Source organism: Pteropus medius, unplaced genomic scaffold, assembly GCF_902729225.1.
Source record: "Pteropus medius unplaced genomic scaffold, Ma_sr-lr_union100, whole genome shotgun sequence".
Classification (NCBI taxonomy): Eukaryota; Metazoa; Chordata; class Mammalia; order Chiroptera; family Pteropodidae; genus Pteropus; species Pteropus medius.
The window spans coordinates 7,056,261-7,078,677 of NW_024344241.1; positions in this window are offsets into that span (position 1 = coordinate 7,056,261).

The following is a 22,417-nucleotide window of genomic DNA, read 5'->3' on the forward strand; positions in this document are numbered from 1 at the left end:
AGGTTTTTGTTTGTCTATTTGACTATTTATATCCCCGTAAGCTGCCTTGAATCTTTTGTTGAATGATATCAAGTAGAAATAAATCAATAAATCATAATAAAAGTCATGAACCTATGTTAGAAAGACATTTGGCCTCTGGTGTAAGGGTCACTAACTTATGAGTCTATCACTTACTAGAAATCTATGAAAAGTCAGCAGGAAGGCTCATGCTTTCTACTCACAAAGACTATTCTTATTTGTCAATAATAGCAAGGACATTAAAGTTTTGGGAAAAGTAGGGGGTAGTTTTTTTGTCTTATGACAATGTACAGAAATAAAGGACTCTCTGCTCCCAGTTCTGGGTTGGAGTGCTCACTGAGGTGAAGTCTGACCCGCTCTGTGAGTTGTGAGTGCCAGAGTCTACAGGCAGCCGGTCTGTGTTGTTCCTTCTGTCTCCTTTCCAAGCCCTTCCCCAGAAGTAGTTTTGTCCCCAGCTACCATGAACCCCGAGGGCTTGGCACAAACTACCTTCCCATCATAAACACTGGAGTCACTTTTGAGGCATGGTGGGAATGAATTCACTGGGCGGCAGGAGGTTGCATTGAAAGTCAGACCCTGTCAGAGAAGAATAAGGAAGCAATAGCTGGTAGGAGGTGACAGAGTTCTTCCACAGCAAGTTGGTGCTTTGCACCCAATGCCATAGAAGGTTGTGGCAGCCCAAGCAGTGACATTTATACAGAGGACAAAAACGAAAGCATTTGAGCTTGTCATACTGGTGCAGTTAGGTACCATCTTTGTTGAAATAGCTTGATGAAACTTCTCTCTGAACTTGGTCAGATCTGCCTCCTGACGGTCACTTGGGCTGCCTGCCTTCCCTTCTTGGGTCCCTCAGCTCTACCTGGCCACAGAAATTCACCTTGGTCTCACCACAGGCTGGGGAGAATTGTTGTAGATACACACAATGTGGATGTTTTCTAGTTTATTTTCTTACTTTTTTAAAAAAATTAAAATGTAAGCTTAAGATATTAACTCTGGGAGCAGCCTCATTTGAGAAGAATGTTTTTAAAAAATCATTCTTCACAATATTTCCTGCCACAGTGAGATGGGGTTTTAGGCAAGATATATTATGAGTAAAACCAACTTTGAGATAATATTGATTTTAGAAATCTGGTGGTTGAATATTATTTCTATGGAAAAAATATGACTTCCAGGCCCTATGAATAAGGCATAATCCACAATGTAAATTGCGGCATATAAATCTCCTGCAATTTGTTAGAGGTTTTTGATGTGTTGAGGAAACCGTCTAAAAATTACTCTAAAAATGGTAGCATTTTGTTTCGTGTTTCCATTGCATCTTTCACCAGCCTGTGAGATATAAATTTAGGATACCTCCTCTGATACATGGGAATAATGTAGGGCAGTAAACGGTGTGCGGGCCCAGGTCAGATGAGGTCTAAAAGCAAATGCAAGTATTTCCATGCGAGACCTGCAGTTTCACTTTGATGCTGGGATCAAGCTGACAGAATGGTGGGGTGGCAGCAGCTTCGGGATCTGGCTGTGTTTCAGAAGAAACAAAGAAGCCTTGTCCTTCGATATTGCAAATAGTACTAAAATATCTTGCATAAACTGAAAAAAAAAAAAAAAAAACCTAACCCCACTCTGGGAAGCATTTGGAATCCTTCAAGGGGTTTCTTTTTTTCCTCTCACATACACACATACATTATAAAAAAAATCATGTGTGGTTTTTCTAAGGGGCACAACCAACTAATTACAATTTTAAAAGCCCTATTGAATTAACAAGAGTCATATTTTGTTTGCTTTGCAGGAAAACTGCTGGGGTTGCTGCTGCTTTGAGAAGAGTTTTGGAAAAATCAGCAGTTCTGATGCCTTGACCCCTATGATGTCTTGGGGAAGTGGGGGCCACCACACTTGAACTCAGAAAACCCAGTCCCAGGGGAACTCCTAGTGTTTTGGTCCTGGGGGGACAGGCAAGCCCTGTATCCCTTCCTTCACTTCCCCACACCCATGGTAGTATACACTTGGGGGGATGTTTCCTTGCCATCTTGAGTTTTTTAGTTTTTGACTTTAGTCACTGGGGCAAGGAGTGCATTATTTCTGAAATTGTTTACTAGCATCATCATACTGGAGACTTATTTTAAAACCTGGAGGATGAATGTAGAGGGAGAAAACTGCCTTTTAAAGGGGTGATTATGTTGCTAGAAAAATTCTAAGTCTGGTGCACCCTTGAACACTTAGTTTCTCAGATTTTATTATTTTGATTTGGTCTGAAATCATGTGAATCCAACTGATAAATAATTTACTTTCTGGAACATAAGCCTTTCTCTAAATTCTGAGACAGTTGTCTCTCTACCACTTATTCTCCACTTTCCTCCAAGCATATCCCAAGTAACTGATTCTGCTTTCAAATGAATGACACACATTTTCACAATGCACTCCCCACTCTCTTCTGATTGAACATTAATCTTTGTGAAACATGCTGGTTTTGAGAGATGGTGCAAGAAGTTTCTGTTTATGGTTAGTCTTTAAAATTAAAAACTTTGGAATAATGTTAACAGTCACGAGAGCTGTTCTTATGCTGTACTTGCCAACGAGAAGAAATGGGTCTTATGCATCCTATGGAAGGACAGTGCTGAGCCTCCAATGTTGAAGTGACTTGGGAAATGGTACTCAAGTAAACTCAAACATTTCTGAAGACCCATGATCTTACCTATGCAGAGTCTCATGTAGCTCAGTGGTAGTGAAGAAAGAGCATTCAGAAATCAAAGGTGAGGGGAATACTTCTGCTCACTTTTTAGACATGATTTCCAGTTGGAAACTTCCCTTATTCCTGAACTCCTGTACCATTTCATTACATATATTTAATAAGGGAAATGAGCCCTGTTGTACATGACACAGAAAGGCACAAGGCCTCTAAAGAATGAAGTGTGTGTGTGGTTTCTTTATGAAGAAGAGACAATGCAAAGCCACACTTAACTTGTATTACACATCCAACATCAAGCTCACTATTTAGCTTTTTAAGCTTTCCTCACATTTGTCATTTCCAAATAACTGCTCTGTAGAAATCAGCTAAAATAATGTCTTTATTTTGAGCTGTAAGTTGTTCTAGGCTTTTGTTGTTACAAAAGTAATGAAATGAAATAAGAATAACTTGGTGGCTGTATTAATGAGGGCAGTTTTAACTTGCAATGGCTTTTCTCCATTATTTCTCATATCCACCGAGTAAATCCTTAGAGCCTGTCCATGAATAACTATCTGTGCAATGTCCTTATTCTCATGTATAAGGTAAAGAAGAAGTAGAGAGAGGAGAAATGTTTAATTTAGTTAAGGCCATATGCCAATTTAGTGGTCATGCTAGCTATAAAACTGACTTTTTTCTAGGCTTTGCTTTATATTTTGATGCATTTCTTTTTTCCTTTGGTCTATGCATTTATCCAAGGTTGGTTTCTCTTGTTCCTGTTATGTGACTATGCTTAAAATGTTTAATTTAGTTTCCTTAAAAAAAAAAAGAAGTCCTGTGACTGAAGTGTTATATTACCATGCTATCTTTAGCTGATGGTATTCATTGAGTCTGGAAAAATACAAGGCACTGCATGCATTAATACTCAGATCACAGAGAGCTGGCATTCACTCAAATGCTAAATAAGACGCAAGGGTCTGATTTGAAAGCCCTCATGAGAGACTTTTCTGTCCTGTGGTGTGTGTTTTCTACCAAATAGAGCTTAGGTATTTTGCATGATGTGTGGTTTGCATCCAGCACCTATTCTGACTCACGTTTGCAGATAAACATTCCCCAGGTCCCACCACACATGGAAGAGACAGTTTAGGCCAGATAAATTATTTCTTTGACAAATTGATCTACTGATGACCTCGCAGTTAATGGGTATGATATTTTTTCAAGAGATTTAAAAAGGAGACTCTACTTTGAAACTGGATCTCCTTTGAATTTGTAGTTAAATTTCCACATTTGGATGGGAGGCAGCCCCATACCAGTGGGGTGACTTTTATATGAGAGCTGAGAATAGTTTACATCGCAAAGTTGATTATTACAGTCTGGAGTTATGTGAGAAGGGAGAATTTCAGTCTCTTGCTTATCCTGTCACCTCCCTCCATGCCCACGTGTGGCTGTTCTAGCAAGAGCTTAACTTGTTAGCTTGCTGGTCTGATGGGAAAGGGGGATTTGCACAGCAGAGGAGTCAACCAGCATGGACCCAGAGAAGCCGAGTCTGACTAGACTGGGGCTATTGCAATCGATTTTTCCAAGAAGTCGTTAGGATTTGAGGGTCTCTATTTCTCCTCCACCCTCTTCACAGACATTATATGGCTTCGCTTACTTGCATTAGGCAGTTGCCATTTCTTTAGTAAATGGAGAAAATTAAACACTGATGTGGCACTTCCCACTGTCTGGAGAGAAATAAACCTCACAAAGTATTAAGGAAAGAACATGCCACACTTACCAATACTTACCCAGAATCCACTGCTATTTAAAAATCATGGAGAAAAGGGCTCATGCCTCAATTTATAGCACAGAAACCTCTGTAATGGATTCTCACCTGAACTAACTTGGGGGAAAGATTTTTAGGTTGAAATTGGGTAATTTTTATGTTTTCGAGTACCATAGGTTTGTTTATAGTTTTGTTTGTTTGTTTGACAATATTATTTTGCTTTCTTCCCTCGAAAATGTAAATAGGCATGCTGTCATTGTTGTGACATACTTTGATGCGAAAGTGCTTTGAAAGATGTGTGAATACTTATATTTTCACCATTTTTATGGAAATTAATATAGCAAACATTTTTTCTTGTTTTAGAATCAAAATATAGATTTGATATAGTGGAAATGAGGGCCTTGCTCTTCATTCCTTTTCTGGCCCTTCCGCCCCACTACCCTACCACAGCATTAGGCAAGGGGAGCCAGAATGCGTACATGTGTTCTTGCTCAGTTTGGACTATAGGTCTGTTGAGAGAACTTTATTTAGAATATTCTTTTGTGAAACCGTAATGAGACAGAGACACAGGGCACCTCCCTGTATGTGGGTGGCAGACTCAATTCAGCTCTCTGTTCCTTGGCAATTCCATCATGAGTAGAGGGAGCATCACCACTGTGTCTCAGTTCTTCCTAGCCATGATGCTCCTGACTTTGCTTTTACTCTTTTTAATATTATCTTTATTTCTTTTTATTTTTCTTAAGTTAGAGTCAAAGCCCATCTTCTCATGTACCATGATGCTACTCTAAAAGCTTTCTTGGGATGGAAAGTATATTTTCGAAAGGCAAATTGTTTTCTGTCCTAGAGGAAACTTGATGCTGGACTTATTAGATGTTCAATTTCTAGATTAAGATTGCATAGCATGAGTATACAGTTTCTCATACTGGAAGTTCTATATATTTTTCCTAGCTTAATTTTAGTTGGGTGTGTTTTCTATAAGTGGTCTTTATATGAACAGTCTCGCCTTCCATGAAGGCTTATAACTCAACTACTACTTATTCAAAAGAGCAGAAACATCTGATACCTGAGTGCTCATATGTGGACTTATATGTATTTTGTAGTCATCTCAACTGATAGTTGTCAGTGAGTCCTTTTGATGAGGTGTATCTGTATAGATAATAAATAAAAATGGATTCACAATGTAGTGACTGCATGTATATATATATATGTCTGAACATCATTTTATTCAGCTGTATTTCTTTGCCCTATAAAGATATTTAACAGTCGTATATATGACTTATATTGAAGAATAAACATGGACTTTATTTATCCATTGGTTAATGGGCTAAATTATTCAAAGAAGTGAACTTGGAAAATGCAGTAGAAACTCCTTTATGACAAATTCTGACATGATAAATACTGTGACACTAAGAACCCAAGATACCTTAAAAGAGTGACATTTCACTTATATGAGCTACAAAACCATCCACAGAATATTGGCTAGTCCCATGGGGGGAAAAAATCCCTTCAAATGAACACATGGAAGTTATAATGTATCAACACATTTTTTTTCTATTAATATAAAAATATTTACTGAGATATATGAAAAGTATATAGTGCCAGAACAGTGTTTGATAAATTATTAAGGCCATTAACATCAGTTCAGTCCCTTCAATGTACCTTAGTGAATATTCCTCAGACTCTAAAGTGTTTGCTTCAGAAAATCTACCACTAAAAAACTTCAGGATAAAGTGGTTGTCCAGTCACCGACTGCCACATTGCTTTTTTGGGCCAGCATCTTGGCTGGAAACACTTGTGTCTGTTCAGCTTCAAGGCTTGCCACATATTTGAGGATGACATCTGGGTCCATGTTAATACTCACATTTTAGCTCAGCAGTGACTGACTCTCTCAGCATCAAAAAAATCCCGCACCCTAACCTGGCTTAGGACATCTCATTGAATTTTCTGTTATCTCAATTGCAGGCAGAAGTGGAGCCTTTTTGTCCTCATGCAAAGCCATCCAGTCCCTCTTTCAAACTCAAGCCTTTTCCCACTTAAACGTCTAGGCAATCCTTTCTGAGACTGTGATATAGTGAGAACTATATATTGGTCTTTGTCCCTGGTTTCTGGCACAAAGCTCCTGAAACGCTTGAAATTTCCTAAGTGAGAGGGGTGAGAGGAACATCTGTTATTATTCATAATCAGCCACTTTCAACCATACCTGAGTTTATGCCACTGAAGTGACTCTTGGAGGAAGAGGGCCGGTTGCCTGAAGAACCAACCATGTGGTTAGAGGGTTGGTAAACAAGAACACATCCTTGTGCTGGGAGGGTGGCTTACCCCAATTCAATAGTTACAGGAAGTTCCTATGCTTAGGCCCCTTCCAGGACCTCTCCCTACGTACCTTTTAATCTGACTGCTCATTTGTATCTTTTATTATACCCTTTATAATAAACTGGTAATAGTAAGTAAAGTTTTTCCCTGGGTTCTGTGAGCCATTACAGCAAACTATCGAGCCTTAGAAGGGGGCCATAGTCAAGTCAGACAGAAGTGTGGATTACCTGGGAACCCACCACTTGTGATTGATGTCCAAAGTGAGGACAGTCTTGAGAGACTGAGACTTTCACTTCCAGAGTCTCTGCTAACTTTAAGTACTTAGTGTCAAAATTGTTTAATACAAGGAATAAAACCCCACAAATTTGGTGTCAGAAATGTTAAGAACAGAGAAACAGATTTCCTTTATCTTCCAATGTTGGCACAAAGTAGGTCCCAATGGGTAGCTCTTCCCTTCCCAGATTCTTGATGTTAGTCTGGAACTCAGAGATAAGAATCAGTCCTCTTCTTTCCTGAGCCTTCTCCTTACCCTCTCCTGGGGGAGAGTGCATTGGGGCAGTCTCCCTCACCACCCCCACAAAGGGAGAGGACTGAAACCTACTTCATTTGCTTTCCCTGAACACTCCTTGCTCTGAAAGGGGACACCACCCACCCCAGGATCCATACCCATTAGGAAGATAAGTGGTTCTTGATGCTTCTCCTCAGTAATTTATTTCTACTACAACTCAGATAGGGATCCCCCAAGAGCTTGTAATCTAGGTTCCTCAGATACCACTTTGGGTACAAATAGGGTCTCATAGAAAGTACTAATCTGTATTTACCTAGCTCGTGGCCTAAACTGCAGAGCTTAGGGCCTCTGAGCCCCCTCAAAGCTCATCCAACTATTTCTAGGAACTTCCAAAATATTCTAGCACAAGTTGAGGGACCAGTGTGGCAGAAAGAGTGACCTCTTCTGGCAGGACACCAACTGCTGCTGCTCCAGTCTACCCCAATAACAGCTTGCCAAGCCAAGGATGCTGCCTCCTGTCTTCCCTCAAGAGGCCAGCGATGTAGCATTTCCTGGAATCCTCATCGCTGTAATGCTATGTGCACAGTCACGCAGTTATGTGGAAGTACAGAGAACCCTCACTGCCCTGTCGGCCTCATTCTTCATGCTCAGACAGACCTAAGAAAACTGGGTCATCACAACTATCAAGATCTTCTCCTGAGTTATTACCATTTTCCAATAGGTAGAAGTAAGTGAAGCAATAGATTCCTTCCCCATAACCTGAATATTTGGTGATATTTTGTATGATGAAATTCAGTCAGGTTCAGGTACAACCACAGTTATACAAACTGTTGTGTGAGCCCAGTGAAGTTCCAGCTATTTGGCCTTCTAGGCCCTCTCTAGGAAGCACTTTCAAGTCTGTGGAAATCTCCTTAGCTAGACCACAAGTTTGTCATGTCAGTTTTTTGTTTTCCCCAATATCGCAGGTGATAGTGTTGCTAAACTCTCTAACTCTGTATGACAAAGATCATTTTTCTCCAGTGTCAAATAACATTTTCTTCACTTTCCTTCAAGCTCTTACATCCTCCTCAAAGGTCATTAGGATTTTATGAAACACTCTTCGAGGCTTTTCAGGCTCTCATTAACATGTTCCCCAGCTCCTCTCTACGGCTGTTTCCAAAGCTTCTCCCTCCCTTTAAGTTTTCATTATGACAGTGTTCTACAACTTCTGACAGCACTGTAAGAAAGTCTTGTTTATAATTCTGAAGCTTTAGACATCTTCTTATCTCTGTCTGAAATGTTTTCTGCTAATCTTGTTTACCTAATGAATACTCAAATACCACTATCCTTCTCAATAGAAGGCAAAGTCTTTATGTCCTTGTGACATCCTCTATATATTTCTCATAATATTTGTCACATTATTTTCTAAACTTATGGGTTTTTTTTTTTTGGTCTTGCTTCCCCCCTTCTGTAAGCTCCTTGAGTACAAGTCTTGTGGTCTTATTTTTGGCATAATTATTATTTTTTCTCTCCAAGTTTCAACAGAGATACTCTTTGAATGCAAGAATCCTTATTTCACTGGATTTGGAATGAGAACATTTCAATTCTATTAACAAAATTTATTGAATAAACTTCTAAAAATATTTAGAATCATATTTTTCTTTTGGTTTAGACCCCCTTTTTTTGGTTTTTCTTTCATGTCTCATCAAGCAATTAATGGCAAAAGTATAGAATATTATACATAAAATTTTATTTTCCATGTGTGTCTATAATTAAAAAATATTTCCCCTATACATATGCTTAAAATATGTCAACTTGAGAGAAAACAATCCAACAAGGATATTCATAATTCTTGCTAATTAATGTCTGAAACTTTTTTCTTCTCAATTACTTCACACACCTGTTCACTGTAAATTTCCTTAGCAATTTTATACCGTATTAACATTACCCAGAACTTGGACTCACACATGAGGTTTTTCTGAATTTTAATTATTTTCAAATTAATTTTAATATTCTGAATAATTGTAAACCTAACCATATGTTTAATAAAATTGAACTTTAAATTTCAAAAAATCATGTTTTCCTAAGGTTTCAAAAGAAAATGTATGACCTATTTATATAAATGCTTTAAAAATAGTTTTAAAAATTCTTTTATTGAAAATCTATTTGTCTTAAATCTTATCATTCTGTAATTAACTTAGCAGCTTTTCTCATGTGCTGTAGTTCACAGCTTTCCAAGGTAAAACATGAATTTTGCTACTCTGCCAAGCCTGTCTTTTGCTAACTACCCTTAGGTTAGATTCCACAGTTTTGGTCACTATCACAGCAATAGTTTTCATTTTCCTCCTGTCTCACTCAGCAGTCCTTTTGCTTTAGGTTGCGCTCTCTTATGTATGCACATACACATACATCCCTAGACTTATGAACAGATGGTTTGTTGTCAAAACGATGAAAAAAATTGAATTAAGATCAAATAGAAACTCATTTAGTTAACATAAACTTGACCTAAAGAACCAAGCCCCTAGGCCAGCTCTTGCCTACTCACCATTCCCAATGTCTCTTATTTTAACAGAGGCAGATAAACCACCTGGAAACAATGAGAATTATATAAAGTAATTAGTGAAATATTGAGGATACTTTAGAAATATGCCTAAAATCTATACATTCGAGTGACTGTTATACTCAAAACAGTCATTCTCTACAGCTATGAATTTATTCCAATCACATTTTCTTTACTTCATGCATGTTTGAAATTCTTCAGGAAGTGCCCACTGTTCTGTTTTGCAAATCAGTATCATTTCTCTAACTACCAACTAGTCTTTAAGCCAACAATGGTATCAGTTAGCCTCACCACTCACCTTATTCACTAATGTGGCTCCAAATGACTTCTGTTTTCAAAATTTACATAAAACCTTTAAATTTAAAGAACTATTGTCATTAAAGATGTTTTTAAAACTACAATGGATAACTTAAAAGTTTTTCTTGAAAAGTTCTGAAGTGGTTTTGAGATATGATAGTCCAATTGAATAGATGTAACTCAGATTACTTCCATGATGGCGAATGTGTTGCGTTTTCACTTTAAATTAACTCAAAGTATTTTCTAATTTCCCTTGCAATTTCTTCTTTGACTCATTGGTTATTTAGGAGTGTGTTGCTTAATTTTTATGTATTTGTGAGTTTCCCAAGTTTCTTTCTGTTATTGATGTCCAATGTGATACTGTTACAATCGGAGAACATACTTTCTATAATTTTACTCCTTATAAATTTATTGAGGTTTATTTTATGGCCTAACATATGGTCTATCCTGGAGAATGTTTCAGGTGCATTTAAGAAGAATTTATATTCTGCTATTGTTGGGCTGAGTGCTCTATAGATGTTTGTTAGTTGTAGTTGCTTCATAGTGTTCCTCAGTTCTTCTGTGTCCATATTGATCTTCTGCTTTCTATTCTATTCATTATAAAAAGTGGGGTATTATGCTCTCAAACTATTATTGTGAATGTCTGTTTCTCCCTTCAATTCTGTAAGTTTTTGTTTCCTGTATTTGGGAGCTCTGTTACTAGGCACATTTTTGTCTTCTTGATGAATTAATTCTTTTATCATTTAAAAATGTCTTTGTCGCTAGTAACAATTATTTTCTTAAAGTTTATATTATCTGATATTAGCACAGCTAGCTACTCCAGCTCTCTTTTGGTTACTGTTTGTGTGGTATACCTTTTTCCAAAGTTAGTTACATGTAGATAGCATACAGTTAGATAATTTATTAAATTAATTCTGCTAATATTTGCCTTTTAATTGGAGTAGTGAATCCAGTTGTAGTTAATGTAATTATTGGTAAAGTAAAATTTACATTTGTCACTTGGCTGTGTTTGGTATGTCATATTTTTTGATATTCTATTCCTTTATTATTATTTCATTTTGTATTAAATGATGTTTACCAGTGTACCTTTTTAATTCTCTTGTTGTTTCTTTTACTGTATTTTTAAGTTATTTTCTTAGAGGTGTTCCTGGAAATTACAATTAACATCTTAAATCAAAACAATTTACTTTGTATTAATACCAAATAATTTCAATAACATAGAAAACTTTGCTACAAAATAACTCTATTTCTACTCCTCCTTTTTGCTTTTGTTATCATAAAATAGTATCTTTATATATTATCAGCCCATCAACATAGTTTTATAATTATTCCTTCATGCATTTGTTCTTTAAATCAGATAGAAAACATTATATTTACCTATGTACCTGTACTAGTGCTCTTTATTTCTTCATATGGACTTGAATTACTGTCTGGTGCCCTTTTATTTCACCTTGCAGGATTGTTGTTGTTGCTGCTGCTGTTATTGTTATTATTATTAAAACCACTTTACTGAGATATGATTGCCATACAAATGGATTATCTTTATTATTTCAATTTTTGTTTATCTTAAAATGCTTACTTGTCTTTAAATTATTTTATTTTATTACTTTCCCATTATTTTTGAAGTATAGTTCGGATACAGAATTCTTGGCTTACAGTCTTTCCTTCAGCACTTTGAATATGTCATTCCACTGCTCCCACATGACCCAATCCTGACAAGAAGTAAATAGTCGACCTTATTGAAGGTCACTTGTACACGTTGAGTCATTTTCTTTTGCTGCTGTTAAGATTCTTTGTCTTTGTCTTTTGGTAGTTTGACTATGATATTTCTAGGTATAGACCTCTTTTAGTTTATTCTATTTGAAGTCTGTTGAGCATCTTGATGTTTTCTATCAAATTTGGGAAGATTTTAGCCATTATTTCTTCAAATATTCCCCACACATACACTTCTCTTGTCTCTCTCTGTCTCTCATCCCCCTCCAGGGCTCTCCTTGAGCATATGATGAGATGCTTGATGGTATCCCATAGGTATCTGAGGCTGTTTGTTTTTCTTCATTGTTTTCCTTTTGTTCCTCAGACAATATAATCTCAATTAATCTATTATGAAGTTTGCTAATTCTTTCTTTTACAAATTGAAATCTGCTGTTGAGCTCTTCTAGTGAAATTTTTGCTTCAGTTATAATTACTTTTCAACTTCAGAATTATTAATTTTTAAAAAAACATTTATCTTTTCATTGATATTCTTTATTTAATGAGACATTATTTTTATACGTTCCTTTAATACTTTGGACATAGTTTCCACATAGTTTCCTTTAATTCTTTGAATAAATTTACAATAGCTATTTAAAAGTCTTTCTAATAAGTCCCCAAATTTGGCTTTTTTGTGACCAATTTCTGTCGATTACTAATTTCTTATGTCATAGTCCTGCACACATGCATGGCTTTCTAGATCCTCTGCAATATGTCAGTGGTTTTCAAAACCCTATGAACATCTCATTCTCTAGATCTTTCTTTCAAGTTTTTGGCCAGCCTCCTGTTTGCCCTAACTGGTAACATTGCTTCAGGCAGCTGAGATGTTAAATAATTGCTGTTGGTTGTTTTTGACAAATGCCCTGGGGATAGGGCTTTCTCAACTGAATGAGTTCTGAGTCAGGTCAAACAACAAGCCCTAAAAATGGGGATGTCCCAGGAAGCTGACAGATAGATCTAATAGTGACAATGCTCTCAGAATAAAACTTTTTGTGGAAGTTCAATAGTATGCCCCATCTCCTGACTGCTAAGCTCATGGTTTTCAAAACTACCACAGAGCTGGAGAGAAGGAAATGGAAATAGGGCAAGTTAAAATACTGCAAACCTGACTGTATTTATAATATTTAACAATTTTTGAAGAACTATTTCTTGGATTGTTGCAAGTCTTTGATTAATTTCTAGAGCTCTGAAAAGGTTGATTTTTACAATTTTTGCCAGTGTTGTTCCCCACCCCGCTGCCAGTGTATGTTCAGAGATCCTTACTCCACCACTCTGGCTCACAATCATTTTGACGTTGTGACCTCAGATGTGATGGGAGTAAGTTGCTTCTCTTTCCATCCCAGATTCTGTTTTAGCTAGAGCATGACCATGTGACCCAATTCTGAATAATAGGAATGAGACTAGAGTAGTTTTTCTCAATCTATAGATCAAGAAAATCCAGATTTTGGAGTTTTTTGGTTTTAATTTTCAATCCACTTCAAATTGATACTTTTGTGAATTACAATGAAAAATTAATTACTAATAAAATGGAATAGAAAAAGAGAACATTCAAAATATAAGCCCTAATTTTTCATTATTAGACTCAATAGATATAAAATTATACTTTAATAAATATAAACAAGATAAAATAGAAAATGAAAAGGAGTTATAAATATATATATATATATATACACCCTTCATTGAAAAGGTGTGTAAAGGCAATTCATACAGAAAATAGCTCATATACTCATAATTTTAACAACTTTATTGAGATATAATTGACATAAAATAAATGGCACGGATTTAAAGTGTATGATTTGATAAGTTTTAACATATGTATATATCCGTGAAAATCATCACTACAATCAAGATAATGAACTTAGACATCACTCTCCAAAATTTCCCCATGCCTTTGTAAGTCTTCTTTTCTGCCCTTCTAGATCACTCCCACATTCTATTATAGATACTGATTTGTTTTCTAACAGATCTAACACTGATTTATTTTCATTTTCCAAAATTTCATATAAACAGAATTAAACAGTATGTACTCATTTTTTGTCTAGCTTTTTTTATGCAACAATTATTTTTAAATTCATTCATGTTAGATCAATAGATTCATCCATGTTATATCATTAGTTCATTTATTTATATTACTGAGCACTAATCCATTTTTGGGGACACCACCTTTTTTATGCATTGATCTGTTTTTGGTCATTTACATTGTGTTTAAATTTTGGCTATAACAAATAAAGCTCTATTAACATTCATCTACAAATCTTTGTATGAAAATATGTTTTCATTTTTTGCTTTTTTAAATACCTAGGAGTGGAATGGCTGGATCATATGGTGAATAAATACTTAACTTCTTAAGAAATTGCCAAACCGTTTTTCACATTAGTTGTGACATTTGGCATTTTCACCAGTTCCTCTACATCTCAACACTTGGTAAGGTTAGTCCCTTTAATTTAACCATTCTAATAGATGTGTAGTGGTATCTCATCATTTTAACTCAAATTTTCTAATAACTATTTAATTTGAATATCTTTTTGTGTGTTTATATTTTTTAATCTTTTGAAGTTCAATTCAACTTGTTTTTTAATGGATCATGCTTTTATTGCCATTTCTAAGATATTTTTGTTCCACCCAAAGTCACAAAGATTTTATCCTATGTTTTTTTCCAGAAGTCTTATTATTTACATTTAGATTCTTAATATTTTGGTTAATTTTTGCATATGGTACAAGGTCTGGATCAAAGACTTGTTGGTCTATGGCTATTCAATTGCTTCAACACTATTTGTTGAAAAAAAAAAATCACCTTTCTGCATTACACTGACTTTATGCCCTTGTCTAAATCCAGTTGAACGTGTATATGTAGTCTGGACTCTCTATTCTCTTTCATTGATCTATTTGTCTATATTGGTGCTAAGACAACATCGTTTTGATTACTGAAGTTTTATAGTGTCATAAAATTAGATATTATATGTCTTTTCTTTCTTATTCAAATTGTTTCGGCTATTTTGTATTCTTGACATTTCCATACAAATTTTTGAGTAAGTTTGTCAGTTTCTGCAGAGAAAGTTGCTTGGAGTTTTATTAAAATTGCTTTGAACCTGTATTTAATTTGGAGAGATTTAACCTCTCCAAAAGACTGAGTCTTCTTACATATGAACATAGTATATTTATGTATTTAATTAGATCTTTTTAAATTTCTCTTATCAGTGTTTTGTAGTTTTCTGTATTCAAGCCTTCCACTCTTTCTGTCAGATTTCATCACTAGGTATTTCATATTTTTATGCTATCATAATATTAAAACAATTTTAATTTTGATTGTTTATTGCTATTATAAAATTGATTTTGCATATTCATCTCATATCATACAAATTTACTGATATCAATAATTCTCATAGATTTTTATGTATCTCACTGAATTTCTGCATAGATAATTATGTCATCTACAAATAAAGACAACTTAATTCTTCTTGTCCATCTAGATGCCTTTTATTTCTCTTCTTATCTTATTGTACCAGCCAAAACCTCTAGTATAATATTGACTAAAAGTGGTGAGAACAGAAAACTTAATCTTGTTCCTGATCTTAGCAATCAATGTTTCAACATTAAATGTAATGTTAGCTGAAGGTTCTTCATAGATGCCCTTTATAAAGTTAAGAAAGTTTTCTTCTATTCTGAGTTTTCTGAGAGTTTTCATCAGGAATGATAATTAGATTTCATTAAATACTTTTTTCATGCATTTACATGATAATATGGCTTTCAATTTTTAAAATTACAAATATGTAAATTATATTAATTGATTTTCACATATTAAACCAACCATACATTACTGGCTAAATCCAACTTGGTTGTGATTTATTATCTTTTTGTATATTCTTAGAATCAATTTGGTAAAACTTTATTTAAAATTTTTACATCTATGTTTTGAGATATTATTCTGTAGTGTTACGTTTTTTGGCTTCAGGGCAATGCTGGCTTTATAGAATGAACTGGCTAGTATTTCCTCCTTTCAATTATGTGCGACAGTTTGTGTAGAATTGATATTACTTCTTTAAACATATGGTGGAATTTACCAGGCAAGCTATCTTGCCTGCAGTTTTCTTTGTGAAAAGATTTTTAACTAAAAATTCAAATTTTATAATAGATATAGGACTATTCAGAGTATGTATTTCTTTTTGAGATAATGTTGGTAGTTAATGTCTTTCACAGCATTTGTCTATTTCATCTAAGTTTATTGGCATAAAGTTATTGATAATACTCTCTATGATCCTTTAACTATTTGTAGAATCTGTGATGATGCCACCTCTCTCATTCCTGATTTGTATCTTGTCCCCTTTTCCCTCATCAATCTAACTTGAAGATTATTGACTTTATTAATCTTCTCAAAAATTTAGCTTTTGCTTCATTGTTTTTTTTTCCTATTAATTTTCTGTCTTCTATGTTATTGATTTCTGTTCTTATCCTTATTATTTCCTTTTTTCCCTTTGGTTTTAGTTTGCTCTTTTTTTTAAAAAAATTTCTTAAGAAGGGAACTTACTTAGTTCATTGGTTTGAAATATTTCTTCTTTTCTAATCTAGGCATTTAGTACTAATAATTTCCCAAAGTACTGCTTTAACTATAACTTCAAGGAAGTTTATGATACAAGTGGGAAGCTACCCAGCTTGCATCATAAAATGAAATGCCCAGCAGTCTCCCTATAGTGCTGCCTATGACATCAACTCCTTTGGATATTCTTGCAGGCAAAACTGCATCAGCTCCTTCTTGGCTATACTTCCTTGGATACAATGCAAGGAAAGTTAGTGTTACTGAGTTTTATGCTCTCATGTACCATATTAAAATGATGTTCCAGTGTTCTACCCAAAGAAGCAGACTGACTCTAAGGCAGAAACAAATCAAGGAGGTATTTAAGCATTGGTGCTTATGTGCATGAAAAGTCATCTGGCATACAATGTCGATAGCTATCACCATTAATTGAGCAGATATTTTGTACCTGATAGTACTCTTAGAGATTTACCCTTATTACCTAATTTAATCTCCACAGTAATCTATTTGAAGTGGTGTGTCCTGCTATAATATCAGTTTTCCATATTAAGAAACTGAGTCTTCTACAGCTAGATAATGTGTTGAAGGTCATTCAGTTAAAATGTGGCCAAGTTGGGGTTTACCCTCAGGTCTTTCTAACCTAAAAGCCACGATGAAACACTCTACTACACTGCCTCCAATGTCTGTTCACAGACATATCTTGACTATATGGGCGTTGACCTGGTGAAGATGGAACCAAATCAATGGGAAGGGGAGCAACAATGTGAAAGAGCCCATTTGAGAAACTTTGAAATTCTTTCCATTGTGAAAAATGCATCTTTGACTTATGGGTTACTGAGGAGATGCTCCTTTGACACATATGATTGTAGCAATAGTTGCTGTGATCATACAGGTAGCCAACATCTAGGCGGTACTTGTGTCATTATAAAGAAATTTTCATTATGCCTATGTTCACTGGTATTATTTTCTCTTCTCTACGATCTCTCTCTTCTCTCTCTCTCTCTCTCACACACACACACACACACACACACATTATTACCTCCAAGGAAACCTTAAATAAAAATTAGATAAATAATCACAAATTCATATGTAATACATCAGAATATAGTAAAGTTGGCTTAAGGCTAAAAAATTGCTTAAAGATACACACACACACACACACACACAAGGTTTCCTGCACACTGCCTTGTAGCGCCTGCCTCGAAAGACCACAAACCTAAGTGAAAGACAAAGAAGCATATTTAAAATAATCCAATATCTCAGTCTTTGTCTTAGGCTAGATCAAAGCCTATTTACCAGATAATTATTCATTGTAAACATGTCTGTGAGCATAACTGATTAGATGCTGTTATCGATCATCTCTGTTTTAAAATCGATCTGTTCATTAAAAATGAAAGCACTCCATTACTTTTTACTTTCACTTCTAGTCTAAAGTTTGCTCATATTTCTCAACTATTCTAGTACTGTTTGAATTAGTGCAGTCTTTTTTATTTTTTATTTATTTATTTATTTTATTTTTTATTGAGTGTCAAATACACTCTGGGGATAGTCTGGCCTCACAGTTACCCAAAGAATTTAGCCAGGTCCTAGAAATTTGTGATACAAGGAAACACCATTGTTAATAAAATATTTTCATTATTAAGAACTTATCTGAAATCCCTCTTCTTGCCTTCTTATTTCCCCTCTATGAGCTGCTTAAGGGTTTGGTTCTTCTCCTTTGGGAGGACAAGAGTTTTGTTCCAGGATGTGAGCTTCTTGGAGAATTAGAGCCATTTCCTCAAAGCTCCATGTTGGAGTGACCTCCATAGAAAGGGCCAGGCATATTCAGCTGATATTTCAAAAATGGCAGAAGCCTACTGATCATCCCCTGTCTCCAAGGAAAACTTCAAAAAGCACAAATAATTCCCCAGGCCATTTGGCAAGTGTCTGGTCGCCCCTGGAGCTCTTATTACACACATGCATAATCTGTCCACCTACCCTAGGAATAAAGCTAGGGTATCACATTATCCCTAAAGCATCTTGTCTTCCATTTAGATCTGTGGCCTTGGTTGCAGGTGCAACACACAGGGCAGGAAGTGTGCCCCTGCTTGCCTTGGAGGAATGGGAATACCATTAAAGTGAAACCATTAAACCTTCTCCACATGTTTGCTTGTGCAATGGCTTAGTCTCATTCTTAGGATAAGCCACACGTGGTAACAATCTCGCACCTCCAGTTCTTCCAGAGTCAGGGAGACCCACAGCATTACAAGGTCACAGGATCAGAAGGCCAATGACAACTTGGGAAGCTCTTCAATATACCTTCCTGCCTCTGAGCGGCACTGAGGGGGCACCACTAGTATCTCACAGAGTGAAATATCTGCCCTGCCCCTTTAGCCTCTCAAGGAGTAATGGGTTTGCTTTCTCATTGGTCAGAGGATTGTCACTTCCAGCTGCCCTCCTTTGGATGTGGACCTACGACCAGCACTACACCCCTCAATCCACTTGAGTTCAGTGCAGCTGCAGTGGGCAGTTCCAAGCCCATGCAAATGTGTGCCTCAGCTGCTCCCTGCTTTCCATCTGCAGGACTTCTTTCTAAGCCACAGAAAGCAACTTTGCCTGGGTATGCACAGCTCTGGAGCAAACGCTCTTGGGGACCCTCAACCCATTGGAGTTGAGAGTCAATGAGAAATGTCAGCTTCCTGTCCGCTGGATTGAGGATGGCAAGGTGCATCTTTCCCAGTTCCTCTGGAGATCTCGGTGGAGCTGAGCCCAGTTTCCCATGGCAAGAACCAGCCCAATAACAGTCTAGCTAAACTTTTCTTCCCTTTTGCTCTTCCTCTCTTCATCCCTTACTCTGCTTCCTGGGGTTACTTTCCATAAACTACCTGCAACCAAATTTGTGTCTCAGGCTCTGCTTTCAGAATAGCTCACACAAAAACAGACAACATCTCAACATTCTTTAGGTTAGGTCCAGGAGCAAACAAAATGACCAGCTGGCTAGGTTACTTCAGCTAATTCTCCACCATTTGACAAAGGGGAAAGGAAGGTCAATTTATTTGAATAAACACCTCACCTGGCTATAAGTATGAATGGCCTTATATTTATTTTTAACACAATGGGAGCATGAATGCTGCTTCCTATGAATGGTTTTCTCTGCTGCATGTTCCTGCATTAGATTTAAGATCTCATCCAGGGCTCTTTCTTACTCAAGACCTGCTCCTTTTGCTCAGCCTGCACCATGTCTCTCTGAAAGGCTCCACCACCTAAGTAGTGGGCAGGGTTTCCTGAGAACAGTGAGAGATACCAGAAAGCCTCTCTGCCACCAGTCTCTGTTTTCCAACTTCTGTCCCAAAAGGCAGGAGACTTCGCTCCTGCAGCTGTTTTATTCTCCTCCTGAGCACAAAAGATTTTCACATTGCTGATGCTCCTCTGGCCAGTGAAAGAAACAGCCAACCCTTTTAGAAAGTATGGAAGTGATGGAGCTGAGCTGAGGTTAATCCTTGAACTTAGTCAAGTGCCTCATAAATGGGCAATGCTGATCATGAGTGGGACTTAGCAAATACTGTCTGTCTCAAGGATAAGGCCGTAATGACAGTGTTAAAACACAGGTATATGGGAGCTTTAATTTTTTTCTAGCTTTATTTAAGCATTATTTACATATAATGAAATTCAGGCATTTTAAGTGCACACACTGTATACTTTATACACACTGTAGAGCACAGTGTGATGAACTTTGGTGATTTTACACAGCAGCCATCACCAAAATCAAGACTTGGGACATTGGCATCATCCTAAAAACATCCTTGTGTCCTTCTACAGTTGATTCCTCCTCTTGATCCCCAATCCTTGGCAACCATTGATTACCTTTATGTCACTATAGTTTTGCCTTTTCTGGAGATTTGTATAAATAGAATAAAACAGTATGTCATTTATGAACTCCATCCATGTTACTGTTTGTGTTGCAAATTTGTTCCGTTCTATTACTCAGTGGTTTTCATCCTATGGATATTCCAGATTTGTTTATTTCCTTAGCATCCGAAGGGCATTTGAGTTGTTCTAGTTCTTGTTATCTGAATTATGCTGCTATGAATATTGGCATTTGAATCTTTCTGTGGATGTATAGTTTATTTATCTTGGGTAAATACCTAGGTGTGGGATCGCCAGGCCATGTGTAAGTACATGTGCACCATACTGCCACATGGTTCTACCATTTTGTTTTACAACCAGTAATTTATAAGAGTTCCAGCTGCACACAGTCTCACTAACATGTGGTGCAATCAACCTTGCTTACTTTCCAGTTCTAGTGGAAGCAAAGTGCTATCTCAGTGTGATTTACATTTGCATTTCTATGTTGAATAATAATTTTTGTGTGCTTATTGTCCAGATATGGTTGCTCTTAAGCAAGATGCTAAAATATTCTTGGGGGATTCCTCAACCCTAAAGTGGATATCATTACCACTAATTTGCAGATGAAGATCTGAGGACAATAGCGGCTAAATGACTGACCTAAGTTACTTCTGGCACAATCGAGGTCGAGGCTTTCTACATCAGTGTATTCTCCACTAGGCCACATGCTCCCAAGTGGTTGGAAAAATTGTTCTTTAAGGGCTTGCAGATATATTAGTGTGACAGGCTAGTAGCATATTTTGGCATTAATATTTTGTCATATTTTGACATTAATGTCAAAACTAGCCAGCTATTTAACACTGCCAAATATTTTGTTCTTTTAAGCTGTTGAACCTCTAACCATTTCTACCAGATTTAATAAATGGCATTGTGACATGCTTAATTAGCAAGTGCTGAAAGTTATTTTTCTGTGAATTATTCCCTTCCATCAATTTGGCTCATTTGGGGTTTGCAAGAAGGAAACCTTCCATTTATCTCTCACATCTTGGGGAGCAGGTTGAAAGACCCCATGTCACTCAATTCTCCCTTCCCTATTCATTGGTGGTCAAAATGCTTTCTGCCCTGGTAGAGTCAGTCTTTGAAATCAAAAAAGGGAGCCTAATGAGCCCCGCAGAACTTGGGGAGGATGGAGTTGGAAGAATTGAAGCAGCGACTTCCTGGGCCAGCCAGTGGGATACACAGTCAGAAGCCAGAGGTAGGATAATGTCTAAATCATCTAAAAAAAGATGATTAGAAGCGTTAGAGCTATGGTTCCAGATTTTTTAGCTTGCTTGATTCTATTACCTCCCATGTTTGGTATTTCTATGGCCTTGTCTATTTCTCCATATTTTAAAAAAATGACATTCTCTAAAATTCAAAGAAGTCATGGACTTAATTTTAAAACTGTAGGAGTTGGGCCTTGGAAAATAACTATACTTAGGCAAAGTGAAAAAGGCTTTTAAAAGGTAAAAATAACTAATCTAAAACTTAAGAGAGATGGAGATTCATAATGATTAGGGTGTGTGTATGCAACTGTGTATGCATGTGTGCTGTGTGTGCATGTGGGTGTGTACATGTGGATGTGTGTGCATGTATGTGTTGAGGGTCATAGGGAGGAGGGGTCAAGTTCAAGTACTCCAAGGAAAAGCATCGCTTTGGTTCTCTGTGGTCATTTACTCCCTGGGGTAAATTAATTAAATTTGTACGTTGAGAACATGTTTAATGAGGACGAGGAGGAAACTATTCGGGTAAAAAGGGGGTTCACAAGACTGCTCAGTTCTGGTTTTACTTCTTTGTTTATGTATTTGTGCTTTGCTTTACTTTCAAACTGCCAAAAATACCTCAGCCCTCTCAGATGTCAACTGCTCATTGCACTGAATCAAAGAATCTTCGATACATTATTTCTTACGAATGTCTTATTGCAGTGGTTTCCTCCCGCATCATCAGATTAGTCCTGGAGCTTTCATATCTGCTCCCGGGGTCCACCCCAAGCAACTCTGACTTGATCGTCTGGGGAGCAGCCTGGGCATTGTGTTCTCAGAAATCTCCCCAGGTGATTCTCATATATAGCAAAGCTGAGGACCACTCAGTGGGAGAAGCAATGGGAATAAAAACAGAAATTGCAGGATCATAGAATCTGAGGAAATGACTCTATTTATGAGAAAGATGGAAAC